This window comes from Puma concolor, chromosome A2, assembly GCF_028749965.1.
Source record: "Puma concolor isolate L17-30 chromosome A2, mPumCon1.1.hap2, whole genome shotgun sequence".
Taxonomy (NCBI): domain Eukaryota; kingdom Metazoa; phylum Chordata; class Mammalia; order Carnivora; family Felidae; genus Puma; species Puma concolor.
In genome coordinates this window covers 126,497,078-126,523,980 of record NC_141668.1, presented here as the reverse complement: position 1 = coordinate 126,523,980, position 26,903 = coordinate 126,497,078, and the positions used below count along the sequence as shown (strand labels likewise).

The window sequence follows — 26,903 nt, the reverse complement described above, 5'->3', positions numbered from 1 at the left end:
TAGCTATTACATTTAGCAGATACTTGACTGTAGCTGCTTGATTTATCCCTAATACGTCACTATTACTATGGTAGCTTCCTAACTAGTTTTCTTGCTTCTAGTCTGGCTTCCTCAATTCCATTCAACAGAAATATTTCTACAGTGCAGATTTGATCATGAAATCACTGCATTATTCTTGTTTATATGTGGCCGTTACATAACAGGAATGAACCAGGAGACCAGAAGCTCAAAAGCACGGCATTCTTTTTTGTTTAGGACATCATTACAAGAGAAATGAAAAATTCAACTGCATGGAAATCTCAGAAATGTATAGTCAAAGAAACACAAACAAAATACTGTCCCTTCCCTTCCCTTCCCTTCCCTTCCCTTCCCTTCCCTTCCCTTCCCTACACACCCCTCATGACTCCCTATGCTTCATTGTATTACATAGGCAAGCTTTACTAGTTTCAGTCTGCAACTATCCAACATATGATTTCAAGGGGGACAGAAGGCAGGTATCTTTGTTTGTAAGTGCCTTGTTGACTGGCTTCTGTAGATGACTGCTCATACTCCTGTGTATAGTGTCTTCTTACACCACAGTTTTGGTGGCATATGCCACATTATATGGTAGACACATCCCTGCATCATCTGGACTCTACTGGCCTTGCTTTTGGCACTTTGCTCCCTCGCTGCTACCCCACACCTTTTGCTCTTACCATAGTGAGCTTATTTTAGTTATCCCAAAGTTGTGTTCTCCAGTAATGTAGTCACTAGCCACTTGTGACTATTTAAATGGAGTAGAATCAAATGAAATTAAAATTTCAGTTCCTAAATCACACTAGTCTGGTGTCAGATACTTAATGTTCACTAGTGGCTGGTGTTTACCCTATTAGATGGCACAGATTTTAGAACATTTCCGTCATCTTTTAAAGTTAAGTTGGACAGCAGTGCTACAAAGATTAGCGCCCTCTCTTACCTTTGCTCCTGCTCACAAGTCGGTTACTAGGCAACTGACTACTCTTATTTTGCTAAGCCAAACTTATTCACCTAACTCTTCCTTAGTTTCACAAGGAGGGGTTCTTTCCTCTAGGGCTATATGCCAGGGAACCTTCTCCTCTTCCTTCCGAAATTACCAGACTTGATTAGGTTCCCTTCTGCCATTCTTCATACATAGGGCTTCCTTTAGCATAACATTGTATCGCGTATGTTCTAAGGGTATGGTTATTTGTCTCTATCCTCTTGAACCCTTTAAACTTGTGCTTCTTGTTCAGTCTCATGTTTGGGGCATAAAGATTAGTGCCTGACAGTTTGCAAGCATTCTATAAATTTTGGATTAATTACTGGACTAATTAAAATATTTATTTTATTTGAAATAGGCAGATACTCCTAACAGAATAAATGTATTTATAATTTTTTATGAATTTAAGCTTTATTATTTGACTTACATTATAAAATTAGAAATTAATCTTCTTAGAAATTGGCCTTTAGAAAGTTACTCTTAAAGATTTGTTAGTTATATTAAAACTACTTAAGCTCCCACCATACAGTGATGATGGTGATGATGACGACGACAGTGGTAGTAATCTTCATCATAATTGTTATCTTCATAACAGGAAATTTAAAGAAAAATAACTATCAGCCTCACCCCCAGTTAAGGAAAAGGAAACTGCATTTAACACAGTCTGCTTTAGGACAATGCACATGAGAAGCCCATTATTTAATATAATTAGAGCAAATCAACTGTTCTCATTTTTCTGTGTTGCCTTCTAACCCTTGACCACATGAATATATAATATTACAGTTGCTTCCATAGCTAGGATAGTTTCTATTTTTAGTTTCCACATTCATATTTCATCATAGGTTTACAACTTGGACAATATAATTACTTTTTTTTTATTTTTTATTTTATTTTTTTTTTTAATTTTTTTTTCAACGTTTTTATTTATTTTTTTTGGGACAGAGAGAGACAGAGCATGAACGGGGGAGGGGCAGAGAGAGAGGGAGACACAGAATCGGAAACAGGCTCCAGGCTCTGAGCCATCAGCCCAGAGCCCGACGCGGGGCTCGAACTCACGGACCGCGAGATCGTGACCTGGCTGAAGTCGGACGCTTAACCGACTGCGCCACCCAGGCGCCCCAGACAATATAATTACTTTTAATGGTTGCACAATATTCTACCCAGTAATGACAATGTAATTTACTTCAAATTTCCCTTATTACTTTTTGGACAGTTAGACTCTTTTCAGTTTTTCTATTTTAAATAGCAGTGTATTTAATATTTTTACCTAAGCAGTTTTTCTTATTGAGAGAGAAATAATTTACCTTAGGCGAAGTTACTTTAGTTTAAAAACCTGTGGTGTTTATGGTATTTGAAAAATTTTACCAAATATTTCCTCCTTAGACTGGGGTCTTGTCACAATTTTAAATTCTTCTGTTAATTTGACAGATACAAAATGGATAGAAAAGATTTTAAAGCTGAGTATAAGGTGGGAAATACAATTTTTTATTGGAACACTATAGTGTTCTTTTAGATAACTACTATCATTTTGAAAAGAAACGAGTTCAAAGAAGAAAAAGGTGCCATTTATTTTACTCAGTTCTTTAAACGAAATCACTCACCTCTCATGCACCAAAGTTAATATCCCTTTTATAAACTCGAGTTCTTAGGTGTTCCTACTCGAGAGGGTAAAGGTGTGACTTTAGTGTCACATCACTATGTGGGAGAGGATCTGGTGAGCTCAAGAGCATAAATGAAGCATGTATTCATAGTTTAGCTTTGATGGAAGCAGTAGACTTATTTTTTCTCTAGAGACATTTTACATTATGTATTATTTTAAAACATGACAAATGATAATACACAGACATTGCAGTTCTCCCATAGACATTCCCTTCCATCTGTCTCCCATATCAATTATTTTTTATCATTACCTGTTTTTGTTTGCTTGTTTAATTGCCATGATTCACCTGTTTGTTGTTCAGGATGTTACTTCTCTGCCTGTTGTAACAATGATAATGTAAAAATAGCAATAATAATACCTAATTTTAACTGCTTTGCTAGTATCAACTCATATACGCCCCCAAATAACACTATCAGGTAGGTACTATTTCTGTCTCCATTTCAAAGAATGGAAAACTGACTCACAAGGTGGTTAAGTACCTTATCCAAAACTTCACTACTATTTAAATCTGGATAATCTGGTTTCTGACTTTCCTGCCTTTAACTTGTATGCTATGCAAAATGGATCAAGTATTTTTTTTTAATATTCCAAGTAGTTTCAGGTGAAATTCTGAAGTATTGGCTACAAAATTTATCAAAAGTGTTCTGGAAGACTAATTTGTAATGGTACTTTTAGAGTCTTTTCCAAATCCCCACAACAGCTAAGTTTGGAAGGCATAGGTAATAAATGGCTTGAGAATCAGTCTGGATTTACTCCAAATAAATCACAAAAAATTAATCTCCTTTTATGTTTGTTACTGGTACCCCAGGCGATTGCTTTAGGATGGGACAGCTGTCATTCAGCAAGATGCAGGGCAGAAATTGTAATAACATCCTTATGGAAAATATGGATAAAAATGAGTGGTTTAGATGATATTATAGGCATGTACTTTCTCAGATGCTTGATCGTTCTCCTGAAACTGGAGGCAGGGTAGGTTAAATATATTGGAATGGAGTTAGCCCATCTGGGTTCAGATTTTGGCTTTCCCACAGCAAACTTAATCTTTGAGTAAATATCTTAGTTTCTCCATGCCTCAGATTCTTGTTTCTACTATAAAGATGTTGATGTGTGGCATCCACCTCCTACATTTGCTGTTAAGTGTTAAAATGGGGTAATGTTTGTACCCTGTACACACAGTATACCCAAACAACAGTATACTATGCAGCAATTAAGAGACTGTTAATACATCTTATGTTATAGATATGCCTCAAAACAATGATGCTAAATGAAAAGACTGAAATGTATTGTATGCTTCTGTTTATATAATATGGGGAGATAAGGCCAAAAGAGAGAAAGAGAAAGTAGATTAGTGGTTGCCTGGGACTGGAGATGGTCATGAGGACTGATTAAGAATGGGCACAAAGGTTATAGATTATATTTCTTTAAGTATATTAAAAATTGTTGAATTGTACTGTTATAAAAAAGGTAAATTTTATGCTGTGTAAATTATACCTCAATATACTGTTAAAAAACGATACCTAAAAATATTTAGTATACTTAATCCTTATTAAGATCTTTTTTATTATTTTTATTAGTGTTTAGGACCCATCACTGAGTCTTTATCATCCACATTAATTAAAGTGAGGGATTCTTGGGGATATGCCATAGGACGCTGTATTTGGCTGGACTACATCAACATTTTATCAACTTTTTGAATGAAGACATACTTTCAAATTTGTGAATAACACAGCAGAGAGAGATAACTAATAAAAAGAACCCAGAACCAAGATTTGGAATTGTGTTGACATCCTGAAAGGCTGAGCTGGTACCAATAAAATGAAATTTAACAACAACAACAAAAAAATGTAAAATCTGGCACAAGCCAGTTTTCTTAGGCAAGCAAAAGAGATATTAGCAGCCGGCTTCTAAAGTAGTTACTACCCTTATAAAAAATGTGTTTGCCTGTAAGAAAGAAATCCCCAGAAAATGTCAGAGGGGAGTCAGGTCAAAATGGAGATTTCACATGTAAACAATACATTATGTTTTTGGTCGATGTTGGGGATATACCGATCTGGATATCCCATGCTTTATGTTCACATAATGATGGCAATAATATTTATAATGTATAATGATAAAATTCATCGCTTAAAATGTTGTAAGATCTGTGACAAATGCCTTATACACATTAGCCCATTTAGTACTTATAACAAACCTACAAACAAAAGAATATTTTTTATCCCATTTTGCACATACAGACCTGATCTTAATGAGCCTTAGTGAAATAGCTAGTGAATGCCAGCTCCTGTTAGGTAGCCGTCAGAATTCAGAGCCCATATTTTCAGTACTTAAGCTCTGTGATCTACCTTTAGAATCCCTTATAAATAAAATATAGTTCTTGAACTTCTAGTAAAGTGAAAATGGAAAAAACAAAGAGATACACAGCACATGCCCTTTGGGGGAGGAATCACTGATGGTTTGGCCAATACCAGGATTGGTTTATTTTGGCTCTGATCCTTTGGGAAGTACTAATTTCCATCACTGTGTTCTAAACTGTGCTACATCTAATGAGCTGTGTGAAAATGCTGAGGTATCAGGGGCTATGGCCATTTGAGCAAGAAGGCAGTAAACTCAGTAGGAACAGCTGCTTAATAAAAGGCTATTAGTAGGCCAGAAAACAAATAGGAGATTTTGCTGAAACGTATAATCTATTTTTAAATTACTTTGAAATAATCGCTTGGGCATTGATATGGAAGAGAATTATCAACAGTTGATGTTTTATAGAAAATACTCTACCTTGAAGTCTACTTTTGGATATTGTGTCCTATCTTATGTTCAGTAATCTGAAGAGAATGAAAAGGAAGTCACCATGTGTTTATGAAAAGTGTAATAGATAATGCATTGACTTGAAACCCTTTCATTTTCAAGAAGAAGGAAAATGCAGCCACACAAAGTTAGAAAAATACATAATTGGTGTTTTCTTATTTTAGAGGGTCATACACACAGGAGATCTAAGATCTAAGTTACTATGAGGTACAGTGTAGATCTGAGGATTGGGGTTAGAAATCCACCTGCTAGCTCTTTTACAGAGTGTATGTATGGCCTAAAAGTAGCTCTCAAATTAATTTTTAAAAATAGTGAATGAAAAATGTAAGTTCCCTGATAGATAGGTATCTTTTCTTATTTAGCTCTTAGTTCTATTTAAACATTAATTGTTACTAAATAAAATCCTTGTTACAGCTTTATCAAGAGGCTTTATTTTTTCCCCTCCATACCAATAAAGGAAACTTATGTTCATTATATATTCTGTCCTTTAGGATTTACCCCCCTTCCCAGCAGGACTTAAGTCTTTGTTCATCCTTTCCATCTTCCTGTTAGTTTGACAACAATCTATGACTAGAAAGCCCCACCTGTTTTAGAAGCTGTTTCTCTGGAATTGCTTTGTCTCTTCTTTTAAATATCCATAATGAACAAAGATTTCCTTCTTCCTCTGGAAAAGATGAAAACTAATACGGTAGTCCCCCCTCCTCCATGGTTTCACTCTCCATGGTTTCAATTACACACAGTCAGTCGAAGTCCCTGAGCAGATGATTCATGTCTGACTATCATAAGAAGGTCAAGAGTGGCCTCACGCTACATCACGATGCCTCTGTTGTTCACCTCACTTCATCTTATCATGTAGGCATTTTATCATCTCACATCATCACAGAAAGAAGGGTGAGTACAAGATACTTTGAGAGAGAGACCACATTCACATAACTTTTATTACAGTATATTGTTATAATCATTCTGGTTTATTATCAGTTGTTAATCTCTTACTGTGTCTAATTTATAAATTAAACTTTATCATAGGTCTGTTTGTATAGGGAATATCATGGTATACATAGGGTTCAGTACTATCCATGGTTTCAGGTATCCAGTGGGAGTCTTGGAATGTATCCCCTGTGGATAAAGGGGAGAGGACTACTATATCCAGATGATTTTACCTGTGGTAGTAATTTCCTTTACCTTTTTATCTTTTTGATCCAGAAAACAAGTTACTTTTAAGCCTTCCCCATTAAATTCTGCAAGTAGACATTTAACAAAATCAATCTGGCTCGTTTCTATAAACAGCTGCTAATTCTAGGTAAAACCCAATGTGTGCTGCTTGCATATAGGATTTTAACTTGCATAATGTGTTTATCGAAATCCTTTAGCATAGGAATGGTGTTTTCAGTTCTTAGTGAATAACAAGCAACTAGTAGCTTATCCTGAACACTCTGTCACATAATGATTCTGGATAATTTGGGTTTGGACCAAAGTTTTCTTGGTGTCTAATGGATGTTAGTAGAATGGGGAAATGGAATTTCTAAAAGACTGCCATCAGTTGCATGACAATTGATGATGGTAGTTATCAGTGCTCAGATTATTGCCACTAAATTCTTAACCTATAGAAGAGTAACATATATGAAGTGACTACTATTAAAAAATAGTAACAAAAATTTTTGTTACTATTGAGGGTAAAAATTTAACAAAATCCTTTTCCTTTGACATTAAATTCTCCCTTTCATTACCCTAGTTGTGTTAACCTGCTAAAGTGGTAAGACAGTAAGTAAGTAAAATTCTGTTGCTGGACAACATTGTTTTTGGTAAAAACAACATGTGGTTTGTAAATTGTATCTGCATTAAGAGGAAATATAAATGGCCTGTGACTACTAGATGGGGATGTGATGCTTTGGGCTTCTCTGGACCGCAGCGACTCTTATAACTGTGTATCCCTTGGAAGCAATTACTATGGAGTTGTTAAAAGAGGTGCTGGCTCCTTTGGGACATGAAACTTTTAGGCCAGGATGATTCCAGCACTTGCCCAATGTGACTCTTGCCTTCTGACACCTGACCTGTCCTCCACATACCTTCTTATATCTCCTGGTGAGGAGATGGGTCCTGGAAGGCCCTTGGTGAACTATTGCAAGGATGTTCACAAAAAGGAACTGCTACTGCCTTGCTGGCTAGCTGTATTTCTGAACTGTATTCTTCTGTGTAGCCTGATGTCATGTGTGGCCTTTCGGTCTTATGAGTCTCATGTCCAGAGGAATCTAAGAGTAACCTCTGGTACATAGTAAACACCTGAATACAACATTATGATCAAATGAGGGAAAAGTTTGGATGTTTAGATGACTTTATATGATGGTACAAAGCAATTGTGCACTTCACTAATTGGAATCACTGGTGCACTGAGCACAGAATCTAACTTAGTTCTTGTGGCTTTACACCCCATATCAGCGTTGGATACGTTAATTGATAAAACACCAAAAACCCAACTTAAAAACTGAAAATTGATACCTCATAATCATGTGCTTTCTTTGAGTACCAATATGGCTTACTGTTTTGTCATTTTTCCATAATAACATTTTCATTTGAGTGCAACTATAGAGGAATGGGTTAGCTTTGATTTTTGATCACTGGGGTACCTTTGACAGATTAACCGTCTTGCCATAGTGGGTCAAAATTAACCATTTGGAGGATTTTGCTGAACTTAAAGTTTAGGTTTTCTCCAGGCTGTTTTTCATGAAATCCCAAGATTATATAAAATGACATTTTTATATTGTTTGTTTTTATTTAAAACAGTTAAGGTATGAGACCCTCTCTTCATGTAAATCAGATACACATGTGTAGCCTGTTTGAAATCGGATACAAATGAGTCGCCCCAAATGCCTGCTGTCTTCTTTCCATTTTCTTCTCCTCTGGCAGCTTTAGAGCACTAGGGATCCATAGAAGACGGTTTTGTAAAAACACTGCTTTATGCAATTATGCAATTATTGGGGTTCTAGCTGGTGTGTTTTTGTTAATGACATTTCTAATCTAAAAATAGTTTTAGTTTATATAAGCATATTATTTCTGAACCTGACCCTTTTCTCAGCTTATTTGTGAGTAAGTGCACTGACTTGTAACGTATTGCCACTTCTTGGTGGGGGAGGGGCATATTGTTTAAACCTAAAAAATTAACAAGAAAGAATGTTACATATTCACACAGCAATTCATCTTCGTTTTCTCTCCCTTCTTACCATCCATCCATCCATGTATCCATTTATGCATCTACTCTGCAACAGTTATTTATGCCAGGGTATTTAGAGATGAAAATACATAGTCCTAATGTTTAGGAAGCTTCATGGTCAACTTTATTGTCGTAGGATAAATATCAACATTTTTGGTTACTCTTTACCATAGATGATTTCGTTCAAAGTAAAATAGTATGTGTGTGTATCTGTGTATATTCATAATGTAAATACATACAAACACATTAAAATGTGTTAGCATTTAATGAAAATTTTCCATTTTTCCCCCTCATACAGTAGATGGTGTGATGTCAAGAAAATTTAAAAGCTTTTGGCTGGATGTTGCTTTGATAGTGATGTCTTCTCCTATATCTTTGTAATTTTAGAAATATATCAAAACTCTTTTTTTACTCTTGTTTCATTTTCCAAATCTATGAGATTTGCCACATACAGAGAGTTGGAAAGAAACAGTATCAGCATTTGGCAGTGAATTCAGTTTTGCAAAAACAAGTGACATGTACCAGTAGGTTTTAGTTGTTCATGAAAATAAATTTATAGATTATATAGATTAGTAATACATTTGCAGTTTTATGGATTATTGAATTGTGATTCAGTGAATTGTAAGACGGCACATACATAGAAGATAGGTTTGACAAACCTGTGGGTCAGCCACATGTGAAAAACACTTCTATTTCCTCCTCTTCTTTGCATGTACCTTGCCAATTAACATCCCCATAGCAATTAAAACTATCTGTAATGATCGCTAATACAGATTTATTTCTTTGGGCATTAGCCACACTGCGCATTTTACAATTACTTACCCTTCAAGCACAACTTTTGACAATTATCTAAGGTGTTTAGATGGAGAGGCTTAACAGTTAACCATCTAAATTCACATTTGCTAGGAATATGTATAAAACGAGTCTGAACTTTGAGAGCTTGTGTAGTAGCATTCAATGCCAATGCTTCGTTTTCTCTCTGCATTAGTGCATTATCATTCTCTTCAATTGAAACGAATGCTTACAAGTGAGAAGAGCAACTAGCATAATGTTATTTAAATTGAATGCAGGCTCCATTTTTAATAATAGATAGTCTGGAATCATAGATAAAAAGGAATGATAAATAATACAATAGGACCCAAATCATTCATCTTTGCAACGTTCTACAGAGACATGTTGATTTCCATCAGATATTTTCCTGGCATCAGGTCTTGCTTTGTTTTTGCAATTTTTTTTTGTGAGTTTTTATGTTGAAATATTTTCCACATTAGCATGTATTGACTCATTTTATTTCTGGCAAAATATTGAAATAGCTCAGTTTAACGGATCGTTTGGGAGCTTTTGCCAATCTTGAGAGGATAAGAAACTTGTTGAAAATTATTTTTGCCCTCTCAACAAAAGACATTAGATGTTTAAGCATTCTAGAATTATCCATAGTGATTAAGGCTGTTCCTAGATCCCACCATAATTTTAGTACCAAACGAAACAGAATTTCCATCATTTGCCTAATTTTCCTTACTTGAGTGAAATTGAGGGGGTGGTGCCAAGGACAGGAAACTCACACTCTTAGAGCCACTGTTTATTTTCCTATCCCCTTAGCCTAGACCTTGGGTTCCCTGCTGGCTGAAATCTCCCATTTCCTATAGCTAAGATGAAGAGAAACACAAAAGTTATTTCTTAATTTCCAAAGTGCCATGTTCTGAGGACTTTAGTGAGTTTAAGGAGTAACTTCATGTGTCCAGTTTAGGGAGCATTATGTATTAATTTGTAACCCCCACACTCCAAAACAATGACAGTTAGTCACTCTTAAGGGTGCCTTTTGTATGTGTTGCTAAGTTTTAAAGATGCGGATAGAACGCATAATGTTTGTGCCTAGAATAACCACATAACCAGCTGTTGGGGAAATTTAGGGAACTTAATCTTCTTTCCCCTCCCTCTCCCTTCTTCACTCCTTTCCAGCTTTCCACTTATGCTTTCTTCATCTTCTCTAAGAAAAACTGGAAACGTTTCTTTAAGGAACAGGGACTATTCTGAGGAATATTGTTTCCATCCATCTTGCCTATTTGACCTTGATTGTAAAAAGAATATACGTGTATGTATCTAAAGTGTACCGTTTGTTCTGCCATTATATGTGTCTATGAACATCAGTAACCACATAGGCAAATGCTAAATAGGGGAATGTAGAAGTCATAATTGATCATATGCTATCTTCCTAAGCAAAGGTTGCTAAAATAGTAGGATTAAATTACCTTCACCAGGAAAGGAAAAAGCTCTCAGGTAACAGCTGCATAGACAAGAGCATTCTCAACTCTGTTTACAGGAAAGACAAAAGACAAGCATCTGCACACAGTGACTTTTTTCCCTAGAAGGGCAAACTCCCATCTGAGGGGAACTTCCTGCCCCTGGCATGCAGCACTTCCTCTGGGACCCACCTGAGCAGCTGCCCGACACACCCAATACCTGCTGCCTTCTTCAGGGTCTCAGCTCAGGAAACCTGCATGTCCCTTCTCATGTTTTTGTGTATTCTTAATCACAATTCTTATCCAGCCATGCTCAGCTGCCTGCATAGGTTATCCAAGATCATTTCTGAGGGAGGCACCAATAATTGTTTTTGTTAATGTGCTAGTTGTGAAGTTCCATGGATTTTTGGTGGTGATCTCCTTCAAACTTGTCTTCCCTTAAGCCATATCTTTAGTGCATAATTTTACAAAGTTTGAGGGTCTTTCACAAACATATATCTTGGAATGGCAGAAATGCCTGCTTTATCCTTTTTTATTCTAATAAAGAAACTTTTTACAGTTTCATATTTGTGTACTAAGCACCATTATCTATGAAAACATGTGGAAAATGCCTTGAACCCTGTTACAGTTAGGAATCATTTTCTCTTTGTGTGTATTAGTAAATGAAAATGGTATTCAGTAGGAAAAATCCCACACTAAAACATGAACATGAAGAACAATATCAAGTTTCCCATTACTGATCTAGACATCAATGCATTATTTTTCTTGGTATGTACAAACTTCTTTCTAAAGAACAAATGACAGGAAAAATTCAAAGCTTCCAAAAGGTAGGATCTTCTACATGAAAAATAGAAATATGCTTCTTCAGAGCCTAAGTCAATGTGGGGAATCAATGTAAAAATATATTTAAGGGTAGAGATTGTGTCTGATATTAACTTTTTTACCCTCTAAACCACCTACTACATGATAAATACTCAGAAAAAGTGTGCAGAAAACAACTTACTGTGGCATGAACAAATCCACTCCACATCCATCCATTCACTTATCATTATAAAGTTAGCTTTAAAAATTAAACAACCAATTAGAAAAATGTAACAGATTTAAAAGTCTCTTTACTAGCATGTCCTCCTTACCAGATGCCTTACTCACCAGTGGGTCAACAAATGAAATTTACACATGTATGGTAAAATGTCAACCATTGTTGAAAGTAGATGGTGACTATATTGGTAATTATAGTCCCTTTCCTGAAATTAAATTTTGTGAATGTGTAAGTACTTTTATGGTAAAATATTGGGAGAAAACAGATAATGTTGCCTAGGTCTAATAAAAGAGATATTGTTGGGGCGCCTGGGTGGCGCAGTCGGTTAAGCGGCCGACTTCAGCCAGGTCACGATCTCGCGGTCCGGGAGTTCGAGCCCCGCGTCGGGCTCTGGGCTGATGGCTCAGAGCCTGGAGCCTGTTTCCGATTCTGTGTCTCCCTCTCTCTCTGCCCCTCCCCCGTTCATGCTCTGTCTCTCTCTGTCCCAAAAATAAAATAAATAAACATTGGAAAAAAAAAAAGAGATATTGTTATCTAATATTTTATAGACCCTCATAGGCTTTTAAAAACATATTTTTAAATATTTTTAATCTTTATTTAGTTTTTAGAGAGATAAAGAGGTAGAGGCAAGCAGGGGAGGAACAGAGATAGAGATAGAGAGACAGAATCCAAAGTAGGTTCCAGACTCTGAGCTGTTAGCACAGAGCCCTATGCAGGGCTCAAACTCACAAACCACGAGTTCATGACCTGAGACGAAGTCAGACGCTTAACCGACTGAGCCACCCAGGCGCCTCTAAAAATCACGTTTAAACTTTGTATTATTTAGTTTGAACTATGTCATCTAATGCATCTTTTCATGTGTGTTTAAGATTTCTTTAGCTGTAGTTTTAGTATTTATGGTTTCTTAGATTCAGTATGATAGGAATGCCTCAAAAGGTATCTTTATTCCCATAATCCAAATCCTTTTGTTGGGAATGGACCTCACTTTGTCTTAAAGAATGAGGAGGTGAATCTTCCGTCATGGAGCAGACTGCCTGTCATGGTGCTTTACACTGGTATCCTCTCTGTGACTATTTTTGAACCATTTCAAAAGTTTATATTTTGTCTCACAAATCTATACTGTAGCTTCTCAGACAAGGGTTATTTTTAAGTCTTCCATACCTTATTTCCTACATGTGAATTAGAAAATGTGACAATTTAGGCTGTATCATGTTTTGGTTTTCATTGTTTTTTAGAAAATCTCTAGGCACCCTTCTAAATTTATTCAACAGTCACTGGATTGAAAGTTCCCTGAGAGAAGGAAATACTGCCTTCTGGGTTCCTGCCACAGTGCCTTGCCTACAGTTGGTGCTTAATAAATATTGTTGGAATTTAATGCAAGAGGTGGCTCATATGCTTTGCACGAGTTTTACATACTCTTTTACTATAACACCTTTTGTATTGCATTTGTGAGTCCTATCTTCTAAACATGTCCCAAATTTCAGAAAGATTATAGGTTAGGATAATGAGTCAGGTGGCTGGGCTTTGTCCTGGAAGCTGATCTCAAATCTGTGGAGGCGGTCTGAAGACACTAGAACAGAGATGTCATGACCAGTTGAGAATAACATGGGGGAGATCTTGTTCAGTGCTCCACGTTGGCAGAATGAGAGCAGATTCTGTTCCCAGGTATGTTGTTTCCATATCCCAGACCTGGGATCGGCCTTTCCTTTCCCTTGTGTTTCCTGTATTTCACAGATACATAGGTGACCATATTGTTGTTCATAGATATTTTTTCTTCTTTGGTGAGATAATTAAAAAGAAAAGTCATAGTCATTTGGCTCATTATTAAATGTTCTACTTAGTTTTCTATTTAATTCCTCTTTATGACACTCTGGGTCCTTCCGTTTAAGAACCTGCAATAAATGAAGGAGAGGAACAATGAAGCAGATAAACTTGGATTAGCTGTCTTCTTTGGTAATGCTCAGAAAGAATCACATGCCGGTACCCTAATTAACAAATCTGAAGTGTGCTGGCAGTTTATAGTTCTACCAATATTGTCTGTAGTCTTTTCCTTTCTGTCAGGTTTTATAGGAAGATGGCACAAAGACTGGTGGTTATATTGTTACACAGATTTAATTCTATAAACGTAAAAAAATTGATTACCCTGGGGGTATTAAGAACTGTTTCTACTGATTGAATATTTTACTTGCATAAATGATAGTTCTTATAAACAGCTGCACATTTTAATGTTAGAGTCTTAAAGTTCTTAAATTGTAAGCATAAATGTTTCATTTTGGTTGTGAATTTCCATTCCCCACCCAAATACCATAGTACCAAGTACCAAGGTGATAAATTGACATACACACTCAACTCCCAAGAAAAAGTTCTCTTTATTTTTCTTTATTCCTTATTTTTCTTTCTTTACTTTACTTTACTTTTTTTTTTCTGTGAATATCTGTTCTAAAATGATTGAACCCATGGGACTACTCTAATACCCTTTCAGAGTCCAAGCTACGCTATTCTCACATGTATGGGTATTTAACATAGCAGAAAATGACATTGCTCAGGGCATGAGGTGATGAGGTAACATTTTAGCTCTCCCGGAACCTTAGTGGCTGGAGGATACCTGAGGGGCACTCTAATCTCCACCTTCTCTTATTTTACAAATCAGGACACCCAAACCACACACAGATCTAGATGATGTTTTCTCATCAACTAGAAATCCTGTCTTCAGAATTTTCCTTCAGTGATTTCTACCACTACAGCTTAATTGTTGCCTTGAGTATTTAGTGTTGGGTTGTGATTAGGGCTCCACTGCTAGCTGTCAACAGTATCCATTCTTCCTTTGTTCTTCAATAATCAAACACTAGTATCATTTAGGGCATGAATACTGTAATTGTTAGTGTGTCTACAACCAACATGACCATGTAACTATGTCTTATGCAGTCTAATATAAGCAGAAATATTTGGAGGGACTTCTGAGAAGTCTCTTCAAGGAGAGATGATTTAGTTAGAAATTATGTTTTCTTGTCCTCCTGTGTACCTCCTTCTTTCCACTGCTGGGAATGCAGACTTGACTGCTGGAGCTCTAGGAAGCTATCATGAACCACGTAGTGATCTTGATTAATGTAATGCTAGAATAGTGGGGGGAAATGGGAGAAGAAACCTTGGCTCCTAATTGATGACTATGGAAATGTTCTAACAACCGTATATTGCTTGTTAGGAATTTTTTTTTTTCCCCTTGTGAGTGAGAAATGAACTTCTCTTTCATTTAAGCTGTTATTTTGATTTTTCTCTCACATGTCATTGAACCAGTTTGGATAGAGGGAATTTCAAATGAATAATGGTAATAAAAATGTAGAATTTCAGCAGATTAAGGAGGTATTACAAGAAACACTGGTCTAATGTCAGGAAAACCCAAAGAAATTCATAATATTGGAAGATTTACTTGCTTTCTCTATATCTTATATATTTTATTTGAAAACTGGGGGCAATGATAATAGCCCTACTACTGCTTCATAATTTTAAGGTCTCTAAAAAGTATAAAATACTTTTTATATGCAATATATTTTTATTAAAAATATTCCCTTGATCTAAAGCAGCATTTCTTAACTGGAAGTCTTTGAATTCATTGATATGTTGTGAAAAATTCAAAATGTGAATACGCTTTTTTTTTCTGCATAAATGGTCCTTTAAATCCTCAACAGAATCTAGATATTAGAGACTGTTGAGAATGGGACGGTAATATTTATTTAGAGGGGACCTCTTCTATTGGGGAGCAGCTAAAATGGATTATTTTAAATCCTCTCTTCAACATCGTAATCAACATTTAGTAACCATCTCTGGATATCTAAACTTGACAGATATTTCAAGTTCTCATTTCAAATACCACTTCTCCCTCAAAGCATTTTTTAAAGTGTCAAGTAGGAAATAATCTTTTCCTTTTCTCAGTTCCCAAAGGACTTTAATAAATACTCTCTTAAAATACTTATGTGTATGATTATACTTCTCCACTGGACTTCAGATTCCTAGAAAGCAAGCATCAAGTCTAGACCTGTTTTAAATCCCCAACCACTTACACGTATTGACTTATTCAGTAAATACTTGATAGATGAATTAATTCCTGAAAATATTTTTGTTTTAGTGGTGTATACAGTACATTTTTTATATAACCCTGCTCTAAAAAGCACACTTCAGCCTCTAAAAGTAATGGGATAGGAGGGCTTCAGATTGGATTCAGAGTTCAGCCATTGGAACATGGCACAGGGAGGATGCAGATGGCGATCCTCAGTGCATGGCTGAAATGGAGATCTTGTCAATTGTCTTCTGTCCCTACCCCTCCAGATGACAATGTGAGTTAGATTTGTGCATAAGCTTGCTCAGAAATTTAGATTTTAAAAGATATGAGCAATTTTCTATCTGGGAGATATGTATCGTTACCATACTATACTCTCTGTGTAGTACTTACAAAAGGAAGAAAACTTAATCACATCTTTCCTGTAGATACAAATTCAGCTTTTTCGTATTATCCAAAAATATATTGGCACTGCAAAATTAAGAAAGAAATCCGTTTATTGTTGATTACATCATATATGCTTTTAGAAAATTTTGGTTTAATTAAACTTGTTTTTCATCAGCTCATTTCATTCTTACTAGGATATTGTACATTCTTAGACATTCCAGGAAAAACCTATTGGGGAATTTAAGAGCAATGCCCTTATTTCCATGCAAAGTTTAGAATCACTTACAAGGCATATTTAGCAATCACACTAATTCAGATAAAAATACAACACTTAATCCTGGTGAAAGGAAAGTATAGCTTAAATATGTTGAAATAGTGACAATAATTCAGCTCTGAATTATACAGATTTTTCCACCCAGTTACTTGTATACCTGGACAACTATAGTTATTTCCAAAGGATGGGCACTGTGCTTCATGTTCAGAAAGCAAAACAGAAGGCACCCTTTCAGAAAGTATAGGTTTCTTTAGAAAGAATATGAGAAGGAGTTGAGATGCTTGCATCCTATTTCTTCTTCCAAACTCAAGGGAAAAGTCCATGTCCCTCCAAATGGGAACATATGGCATGGGTAGTATATGCTTCCTTCTCTTACATATGTATTCCACTGTGTTTCTGTACAACTGTTTAATGTCTCATTTTTTTTTTACTCATCAATAATCCAGAAACTTTAACAGACAGGTGTCTTCCCTTAATGAATCACATACAGCATCCTTAACTGGACATCCAAGATCCCTCCAAACTGGCTCCACGGTACCTAAAATATAGACTCCATTGGTTGCATTCCCATACCTTTTGTACCTTCAAATGACTTAGCTCATCAGTATGTCTTTGGAAAATCCAGAGTTTGGTACATTTTTATATATATCATAAGTGGTTCTCACATTGACAACATGTAGTGAATGACTTAGTGACCTCTGTTCATGAGTGTACACATGTAGAAACCCAAGCCATTTTAGTAAGAAGGGATTTGGGAATTGAACTGGGTTTATTCTAACAAGACCCAGATGAATGTATATACCAGCACTATGGCATATAAAAATTTCACGTTTCCTATTAATGTTGCCTTTAGTGATAACTTCTTTAATACCATTTTTATGATCTCACCAAGCGTATTGAATACTGAAGAGCCAAAACCTGTTATTCTCTGTCTTATGACTCTCTTATTTTTATAGAACACTTACAGAATCTATAATTATTGAATTTACTTGTTGATTACTTCTCTGTTGTCTTTCTCCCTCCCCAGGGTATAAACTCTATAATTGTTGTCATCTGTTTGGCTCACCAGCACACAACACAGTGATTAGTACCTAATAAATAATAAATATAGGTTGGATGAATGCATCTTCTCATTTACTTTCCCACTTGTTTTCTCTCCCTCTCTATACCTTTCCATGCTACCAATAATGAATTGTTCTTTGAATTAAAAACAGGTGAAATAATTTCAAATAATCCATTGAAATGTATTAAGTCAATATTGATAAAATGTTTATATAATGAAATTTGAACATGAAGCCAATTCATTAACTATTCCTAGTTTATTTTTTATTTTTATATTTTACTTATTGCAAGTACATATGAATGTGTATTACGTGGAATTTGATAGATGCTTAGAAAACATTGATTGCCAAAAAAAGAGAGAGAAAACATTGATTGCTTTTGTGGCAACATATTAGTTGCTAACAGTGCTAACAGGAGAGCAAATTTTGGGTTATATGGTAATTATAGTTTTCTTGTTTTGGAAATTAACAAAAGGTTTTTAAGAGTGGCTGTGTCATTTTATATACTTGCCAACAATGCATGAGTCATTTAGTTTCTCTACATTCTCCCCAACAGTGAATATTTCCTTTTTTTCTAACTTTAGTCATTCTGATAGGTATGTATTAAATCTCATTATGATTTTAGTTTGCATTTTCCTAATAGGTAATGAACATCCATTCATAATCTTATCTGTTTATCCTCAGTAAAATGTCTGTTCATGGTGGGCGGGGGCGGTTTGCCCATTTTCTAACCATTATTTCTTAACTAACTGTTTAGTCTTAGAGTCCTTCATATATTATAGATACTAATTCTTTAATGAATATGTGGTTTTCAAATTTATTATCTCAGTATAGAGTTTGTGTTTTCATTTTCTTATTTCTCTGAGCAAATGTTTTTGTTTTTTTCTTTTTTTAATGTGCTAAGGTCCAATTTATCGGTTTTTCTTTTTATTTACCATGCTTTTTGTATCAAATCTGGGAACTCTTTGCCCAGCCCTAGATCCTGAAAATTTCCTCAGTGCTTTTTCTAAAAGATTTATGGTTTTATATTTTGAATTTAAGTTCTCTAAAACATTGAAATTATTTCCTTATAAAGCTTGTAGGAGTAGGGAAGCATTATAGGCAAAGAATATATTTGTACAGAGAGGAGAAAATAGCATGGGGCTTTGAAGGAAGAGAGAAACATCCTGATTGATGAATGTGATATAAAACACAGGTCATAAGGCAAGGGATGATATTAGAGAGAGAACTTTGTATGAATTGGTAGTGTTGGGGTTTTACCAGGTAATTGATAGGGATCCATTGAAAGATTTTAAATGGGGGATAATGTGTTTAGATTTCTATTTTGGAAAGGGCACCCTGACATCAGTGTGGAGAATGGATTTCAACCAGGGCTTTTCACTTTTTATTCATTTCCAGGTGAAAAATGCTACAACAAAATAGAATGGTTTATAGATCAATAAATGGCACAATTTAAAATGTCTGAAAGGAACTCTTTGGCTCCTTAATATAGAGTGCATTCTGAAGAAGTTGAAAGTGATTCTACTCTGAGAAGTGTAGTATTTTTAACTTTCATAGATATGGAGAAGGGTGTCTCATTATTTAACTTAAGACATTACTGTGAAGAGTGATATCCGGGTTTACGCTATAGTTTCCCTCTTTCCCTTAAAAAGAAGTGGTTTATTTCATATTTTACACCTATCTTCATGTTTTCTGGAAATAGTAAGAAATTTTCATGAATAGTTTGATGAGTTGTCATTGGCCTTGGTCTCTAAGAAATCTTAAGAAACTTAGTATTTTCTGAATGGCATCCATTACCACCATTCTGATATTATGTGAGAGGATTGAGTGAGTGGATTAGGATCCTTTCAAAACGAAATTGGCTGATTATTGAGGTTTATGAATCCAGGTGTTTTGTAACCATCATTACAATAATTGATTGTTCAGTGTTCATTGGTGTATGCTAACATGACCTGGTAGAAGGCTCTTGGAGAAAATGATAGACATTCTCAAAGCATTCTCCAAATGCTACTTACTAGTTACAAAAATAAAATGATACCTTTATTTACTAGAGACTAGTCTGGGGAGTAAATTCAATACCATCCATAACAGGACAAACTGGAAATACCTACCCCTCATGCAGTACACTAAGAAGAGATGTCACCTATATGCAGAAAATATAGTAAATGACAGTTTTCTATCACAATTAGATTTCTTGGATTGGTTAATTAAATTGTGGTTATGGAGGTGAAAATCCTTGTTCTTTGGAAAAAAACATTATTTTGTGAATCATCACATCATACACTTCAAATAGCTTACAATCTTGGGGCGCATGGGTGGTGCAGTTGGTTAAATGTCCAGCTCTTGATTTCTGCTCAATTCATGACCTCATAGTTTGTGAGTTCTGGCCCTGCATTGGGTTCTGTGCTGATGGCACAGAGCCTGTTTGGGATCCTGTCCCTCCTTCTCTCTGCCCCTCTCCTGCTTGTGTGCATGCTCTCTCTCTCTCTCTCTCTCTCTCTCTCTCTCTCTCTCTCTTTCTTTCTCTCTCTCTCAAAATAAATAAATAAACTTAAAAAAATAGTTTACAATCTTATTTGTCCATTATATATCAGTGAAGTTGAAAAAGCATTATTTATTGAATTCTTTGGAGAATTATTTAAGGATAAAATTCCCAAATGTCTGCTACTTACTCTTAAATGATTCAGGAAAAGAAAGAAGTATAACAGAATGAGAAGGAAAGAGGGAAACGATGAGGAGAGGGAATAAAAGGAGAAAGCAGGGTCACCTGGGTGGCTCAGTTGATCATCCGACTCTTGATTTTGGCTTAGGTCATGATCTCATGGTAGTGACCTCCAGCCCTGTCTTAGGCCCACCATGGAGCATAGAACCTGCTTGGGATTCTCTCTTGCTCCACTCATTCTTGTTCTTCCTCTCTCTCTCTCTCTCTCTCTCTCTCTCTCTCTCTCTCTCAAAAATAAGCTTCAAAAAAAAGAGAAAGCAAATATCAAAATGTTTACATTAGTTCTGAGTCATAGTCATATGGGTTTTCATTACACCATTCTTTCAACTTCCCTGTAAGTTTGAAATTTTTCCAAAAAAAAAAAAAAAAAAAGAAAGAAAGAAAATCTGGCTGAAGGGCAATTAACATAATCAAGTTTAAACTGAGTATTCTATAATCTTATCCAAAGTTATTACATTTTATATGTTATTTTAGATCATTCCTTCCCAACAATTTCAAGGCTTAATACATTCACTTTAGGCCAATGTGTTTTATTTTTTTAAGGTTTTTAAAGTTTATTTATTTATTTTAAGAGAGACAGAGACAGCCTGAGTTGAGGGTGGGAGTGGGGGTGGGGGGGGAGAAGGGCAGAGAGAGAGGAGACAGAGAATCCCAAGCCAGCTCCACATTGCCAGCGCAGAGCCCAATGCAGGGCTTGATCTCATGAAACTGTGAGACCATGACCTGAGCCAAAACCAAAAGTCAAATGGTTAACAGACTGAGCCACCCAGGCACCCCTATACCAGCTTGTTTTAAAGTTACAAAGTTAGAATGACTGGTTTACTCTAAGCAAACACACCAAGGACCATTTTTGATTGTGAACGTGATTGGAAAAGAAAATATCGTCAACAAAGAAAAATAAATGTTCCGTGAGATAAAGTTTTAGAAAACTCAAAGCTGCCATATGTTAGCTATGAGCCCTCCGACATCTTATTCAGCCTCTTTGGTTTTCAGTGCCTTTATCTATGAAACAAGAATAGTAAAGACCCTTACCTCATAGGGTTGTGGTAAAGATTAAAGTAAATAATCATTGTAAAATGCATAACTGTTTCTGACACAGTCATCCAAAATAATGATAGTGTACGATTGAATATATATATATGTATCTGGACAGAAGTCCTCCTTCTGCATTCTGCACAGCTCAGAATTAAATCTGTGATGTCATTCCCCCCAAATCAGGAAAATTACAAATTTATTTTAAAATTGCAAAGACCTGAATAGACGTATTACTTAGCGTGAGTATGGATTTATACTGTAACATTACATGTGATTATGTGGCTATATCATTTAGATTACCTAGATTTTAGGTTTTTGGAATTAAAGGTTGCTTTTGCTTTATTTGTCATTTGTTTGCAATATTTCTACATCATATTGGTTTGATAGAGGATAGAAGGATATGAATTTAGACAGTGGTTTCCCTGAAAATAACTTTTAAAATTTCTACTTAAAGAGAGACTTGAATTCTGCCTTAATCTCTGATGCATTTTGTTCTAAAGTTAAGCCCGATCCTCTATATCTGGAAATGCATTTGGTGGGGTAGGGGGAAGAAAGAAAGAAAAAACATTAACCGATTTTCTGCAAAGCATGTAGGAAGGAAAGCAGGCATCTTACTCCTCTTTGTCACTCCATGAAATGTTAAGAACAGACTTCGCTTAGTGTAAGCAGTTACTCACTTTTCTTCTAATGTAACATCGTGGTAATCTTAAGAAATAGAGTCCTTTTTGGTTTTGGTTCTCTTACTTCTTGAACACCTTCTTCCTTATCCTGTTTCATCTGCAGCAGATCTAAGGGGAGTTAGTTTCTCTTTAAGAAACAAAGGTGAACTGAGTCCCCTCATGTAAAAGCCTGCAGAAGGCTTTTTGCACTCAGTGGAAGGTATGCCAAAGAATAAAATGAAAAACCTCTGTCATCTACCTAGCGCCTACACTCTCTGGAGGCAGCAGAAGAGCACAGCACCAGAGTTGAAGAGTCTACAGGGCACTACATTAGTGATAAAGCTGATTATAAATAATAATGACCTTAGTGGATGATGAGAAATGTGGTAAACTTTTTCTGAGCCAGACAAGATGATGTAGGGGATACAATATAAATGCATATAAAGTTTGTAAGGAAAGCAGATGCTGAGAAATTTTATTTCTCTCCCCAATAATTTAAATGGACAATGAATTTAGTAGGTGCTCAATAAATTTTTGTTCAATCAATAGACAAAAGGGTTTTAAAAACTGAGTTCCTAATTAAAGCCCATATTTTCATTTAATCCCAACTGTCTATTAAAACTACATGTATTTCAAGAATAAGATCATATTCCTGATATCGGAACATAGGAAAGGTTGTTCATGTGTTTAGAGTCAGAGAGATAGAAAGAAAACATGTATATAGAATTGCATGGAGCTCAACTTGCTGAAGAGTTGTCCCCCTTGGTTCCCATGGCAGGGTCTGGTGGGAGAGGGTAACAGATACCGAATTGAGACTCATTTTTATTTGTTCTCTTTGGTTTTGTGAAAAGGGAGACAGGGAGGAGAGGGCCCTAATGGCTACTTGCTAGGATTTGACTTTTTTACTTAGTGATCATGTCACTAGCCCTTTGTTCTAAGGTCCTGCTTGTTTGTTTGCACTGATAGGCTTTAAATTACAGTACTTTATTGGTTTTTGAACTAGTTTATTGTACTGAATGTGGTAACTTTTGTGGCAGCATATTGAAAAGTCTAAAGTGACTTTCCAGGCAAAACGGTGTTTTCTATTGGTACACATACTGGGTCACATCATTTTTTTGCAGGATTGGTGTGTCCTGTGCATTATAGGCTGGATGGCAGCATCCCTGATCTCTACCCACTAGATGCCAGTAGCACCCACCCACCCCCTCAGTTGTGACAGTTAAAAATCAGTCTTGGAAAGTGTTCTATCTTTGTTAGAAGGAAAATCAGAATCTTCTGAGTGAAATGATTTTTTTATTTTTAGATGATAAGAAAATGTGTGTGTTCTTTAGCCAATCCAATAAGGATAAATCAGTTCTTCCCCAAAAAAGTAAACGAGAAGTTCCACTTACAAAACATTTTTCTACAATTTTTCCCTCCCCCCTCTCTTGTTCTCTCCCTCTCTCTGCACACATACAGGCATGCACATGCACACCTTAAATTAATAGACATTTTTTGCTAAAGATTACTCCAAATGTCTGAGCATTTGGCAATAGATGAATATTGAGGCATATTACATTTTTAATCTAGCTTGTATGTCAATTTGATGTCATTGTGACATAATATTCAAAATGGGCTGTTTTTCTTCCCTAGGCTGTTTTAATTTTGTCACCCTGGTCTATTTGGGTCATTGTTACAGGAATCTGATTACTTCTTGGAAAATAAATTAGGCCATAGACTTTCTTGTGTGAATCTATACTTTTGTTTCGCTTCTCGATTATTTTATTATTGGCTCCATTGCTTTTGATTGGAAAAGAAAGTCCAGTCAAGCTGCTAAGATTATCATTCCAGTGGGTGCCCTGGGCAGTGATTTCTGAACCATTCATTCCTTTGAAATTTTGTTCTCAGCTGGAGAAATGTCACAGTTGTCTTAGCTTTTGACTCTGACTTTGAGCGAGAGAAGCAAGGAATAGGAAATAACACTTTCTAGAAGAAACAAGGAGCAGTTGTATGCACATCAGGCGACTTACTGCTGAAGATTTCAAAACATTAAAACATATTGATTAAGTTTCAACCTGTTGGGAAATTATTGCCATAACTTTCATTTTTCCCCTAGATTTGCTGAGGCTCAGAGCTGTATTTAACTTGCTGAATCTTGTATTTATGGCCAGAAAGAGACCTCAAGAGCCCCATTCCCCAGGTTCTTATTAGCCTTGACAAGAGTGTGTTAAAATTGCAGACTCCTCAGAGTCCCAAAGAGATGCCTTTTCTTGCAATTTCTATGCAAAGTCTAAAACAATCTCTGTGTATATTTTGGCTTCTGAAATAGATTCTGAGGTAATATATCAGATTATATTGTCTTTGTGAAGACACTTTCTTCTGTTTGTAGTTGCTAATCATTTTTCTATTTCCCTTCCTCTTTGCTATATTTATTTTGACATTAATGTTGGCTTTGACCTTAAAGGAAAAAAAAAACTATCAGACATTTCCCAGATTTAGGTTTTTATTATAAACCACTTCATATTTTAAATGATATGTCTCAGGGGAGAAATGTATGAAGAATTGATGGAAGTTAGAAATTTTTAGTTAGTAATTATCACCTACCATTAGAAACAAGTGCAAATCACATGATGTCAAGGTAAATCTATCACATATCATAATCAAAGATGAATCAAAGTAATTACTAGCCAAACAGGGATTGCGTAGAACTTAAAACCAATTTGACTATACCACTGAATAACCACTTTAGTATTTTAATTCGCTCCTATTTTCATTTACTTCAGCAATATGCTTGCTAATATGACTGAGATGCACAATTGGTATTTAACCTGTTTTTGTCAGCACCTCACATGATCTGCATGAAGTATATGTGCTAAAGTCTCAGTAATAATGAGCCAGATGAAAACAACAGACGTGAAATTTATGCCATTTTACATCTTATGCCAAATTGCAACAATACCCAACAAAATGAAGAAACAGGTTATCTTAGACAAATTGGATCGAAAATACTTATAAAAACATGTTTTTTAAATTTAATTTTAGTTTTTAATATGAAATTTATTGTCAAATTTGTTTCCATACAACACCCAGTGCTCATCCCAACAGGTGCCCTCCTCAGTGCCCATCACCCACTTTCCCCTCCCTCCCACCCCCCATCAACCCTCCGTTTATTCTCAGTAAAATACTTATAAAAACATGTTTAACCAACACAAAATTGCTCAAAAGTTAACTAAAATTTGTAAAGGTTTCATTATACTGATTCATCATCTTCCACTTTGTTTTATTGCTAATGACTATTGATCATAAATCTACTTGAGGCCTTATATCTGGTTTGGAATAACTGAGTCGGTAAAGGATATGAAAAGGTCTGGCAGGATGCATTTTACATGAGATCCTGCGTCCTTTTAGTGGGCTACTTTTCTGATTACTGAGTGAAGGATCATAAAAGTGTCCATTTTCCTTTTATTCCCCAAGGCCAGTTCCAAAACCCTAAGATAACTTGAGTTGTTTTGACCTTGATGATACACATTTTTCCACAAAAGATAAGGTAACTGATAATGTGAGAAGCCCTACCTTTCTTTACCTATGAATAGTAGGAGCATAAGAAAGGTGGAATAATCCAGTTAAATATGAAAAGGCTCTTTCCCCAAGAACTCTAGCTATTGGCTCATGAACACAAACATTTACCTGGACTTTTGGCTCTTTGTCCAGTTTTATTTTCAGGTAGACACCATTAATGTAGAATTAGATAAAATTATTTTCTACCTCATCAGTTTTTTTTTCTTTCACACGTTTATAATTTACCCACACTTCACAATCACAATGCCTCCAGTTCTCTAAAATAGCTGCTTATTAGCCAATTGATCATGAGACCCTCAAAGGTAACAGAGACCCCCATTTGGGATATTTTTTTACGTATACTTTTATTTTCATTCCTCTGGTTCTGTTAGAAGTGTAAGCTAATGGAGGTCTACTTTCTAGCTCTTCGAACATATAGAATGTCGTATCTGTGAGAGCCCTCAGAAGTCTGGACCAAGGCCCTGTTATACACATAAGAACACTAGGGCTCAGAAAGGAAAAATGTCATACTGTAGAACACCTGATTTTTATAGCAAGGTGAGGGTTAGAACTTGAGATTTCTGATTCCTTAAATTCCCCTTGTCCCTTTATCACATGGACTTACTAACTACTAGCTGCTATGTGGGTGTAGAACTTTAAATTACCGCATGGGTGCCTTGATCACTGCCTTTCAATGAGTGACACAAGAGAGGAGTCTCCTTTCTCTCACATGGAGTGTTTTACATCCCTGACTCAGATTTGCTTAACTAAAGTCAAACTTAAATAAACAAATGTCTTCAGGGGCTAGTGGGTAGCATATATGAGCAAAAGTGGGGTGGCACCGTTTGGTAAAATGTTCTGTTTAAAAATGTTCTCATTGAAATACTAAAATCTCTGTTTTGCCAAACCAAGCCTCTCCACAGGCTACAACTTTGCAGCTCTTGTCTGCATCACCACGTAGATAGGTAGTGAAGAACATTTTTTCAGTTATGTAAGCACAATCAACATTACAGTTACTTTTACCATACTTGGTGTCCCAAATACCGTGCCAAACCCTCTGCTTTGAATGCACTGGACTTCCAGTACTCAAGGAGAAGCATATCTTTGGGGATATAAAATGCCCCCACAGAGACCAGCTTTCGTCCAACTAGTCTCTCCAATGTCTAGACCTGCAAAAAATATACAAATGTATGTCTCATAAAATCCATAGGGGAAATGAGACTGCAGC

General features: G+C 35.8%; 1 protein-coding gene across 7 annotated transcripts in view; it reads left to right on the top strand.

Moving 5' to 3' along the window:
- The window catches only part of CNTN4 (contactin 4), a 903,676-nt gene that overhangs the window by 362,140 nt on the left and 514,633 nt on the right, over positions 1–26,903 (top strand). The gene's annotated exons all lie outside the window — the stretch shown is intronic.